The sequence below is a fragment of the Tenrec ecaudatus genome, chromosome 12 (genome assembly GCF_050624435.1).
Source record: "Tenrec ecaudatus isolate mTenEca1 chromosome 12, mTenEca1.hap1, whole genome shotgun sequence".
Taxonomy (NCBI): Eukaryota; Metazoa; Chordata; class Mammalia; order Afrosoricida; family Tenrecidae; genus Tenrec; species Tenrec ecaudatus.
Genome location: NC_134541.1, coordinates 21,907,292 through 21,908,665, shown reverse-complemented (window position 1 = coordinate 21,908,665; position 1,374 = coordinate 21,907,292). Strand labels below are relative to the sequence as shown.

General features: G+C 38.3%; 1 non-coding gene across 1 annotated transcript; it reads right to left on the bottom strand.

Moving 5' to 3' along the window:
- Positions 1 to 802: 802 nt before the first annotated feature.
- Positions 803 to 1,020, bottom strand: LOC142423504 (small nucleolar RNA U3). Its single transcript, XR_012779139.1, has one exon. It is a non-coding gene; the product is annotated as a small nucleolar RNA U3 (small nucleolar RNA).
- Positions 1,021 to 1,374: the final 354 nt, after the last annotated feature.

Here is a 1,374-nt window from a genome sequence, read left to right as displayed (position 1 = left end):
GTCCTAATGAGTGGAAGCAGTCACAGACAGCGTTGAAGGGGGAGCCGCTCATGTCAGAAAGCACTGGACATGTGACTGAGGAGGAGCTGCTTTCTCAGAGTAGAGTCAAACTAAGGTGAGCCTGATTCAAGCCATGATACTTTCCACTGCTGCATATGCACGTGAAAGCTGCAACATGTCCTGCATACTTTAGACATGTTGGCAGGAGAGACCAGTTCCTAGGGAAGGACATCATGCTTTGTACAGTAGAAGGGCTGTGAAAAAGAGGAAGGCTCTCAATGAGATGGACGGACGTGGTGGCTGCAGCAGTGGGTTCAGGTACAGGAACAGTTGTGAGGATGGTGCAGTGTTGTCTGTTGTGCATGGGAGTGCTATGTGTCAGAACTGACTAGATGGGATCCTGACAACATGCTCGGGTAAAATTTAACAATTGACTATTTGGTCTCCTTTTTTATTCATTTTAAATTTGTTCTAGTTTTTAGTATTTTCTGGGGGGTTTTTTCTATTGAAGTTTTTCTCTGTTTATTTTGTTACTCTTGTTGGATTATTTTGGTATATTTTTCTTTTTATGAAATCCAGAATAGATAAGTCTAGAGAAACAGTAACTGGATTGATCATTCCTTAGGGTTATGGCAGGGGAGTTGGGAGGAATTGGGGAGCTAACAATAATGAGTACGAGAAAGAAAATGTTCTAAAATTGATTGTGTGACGATGGTAAAACTATTTTTAGCCTGTTTAAACCATTGAATTGAATGGTATGTGAATGTTATGCAAAAATACTGTTAATTTTTTTTCCCCAATAACCACTCAGACTGCATTCTCTCGCTCTCACTCCACACAAAGGCAACGAAGAACGATCATCAATGACAAACGGCAGCTGCACCAGAAGCAACACCAGAAGCCAGCTTCACACTCAGGAGAGAACACCGCACCTCCTCCTCGTGGGTTTCGGTGCTCTACACGATTAGAGAAACTTCTCTAGTCACCAACTAGAGAAATGATCCCTGAAAGTATAGTCTTAATACTGTTAAATTTGAAAATAATAATAAGTAAAAATTTTAAAGGAGCTATTTTTGAATTCCTGATTTCTTTGGGACACTCTTTTTATAAAGCACCAATAGGTTCACCAACTTTTCATAAAACATGAATAATTTCACCACTCTTTTATCTAAGTTTTACCATAAATTTGATGTTTATTCTTGTTTTGATTTTAGCAGAATTCATGGGGATTCTTTTCCTCCTTAGTGCCCCAGACTCAATTCTGTTCAAATATAACAAGCTAGTCCTAATTTGTTTTGGTGTCCATGAATATATTTTCATAATATATATTTTCCATTTTCTTTTAAGGAGAGCACTTATTTATTTAGTTATTTA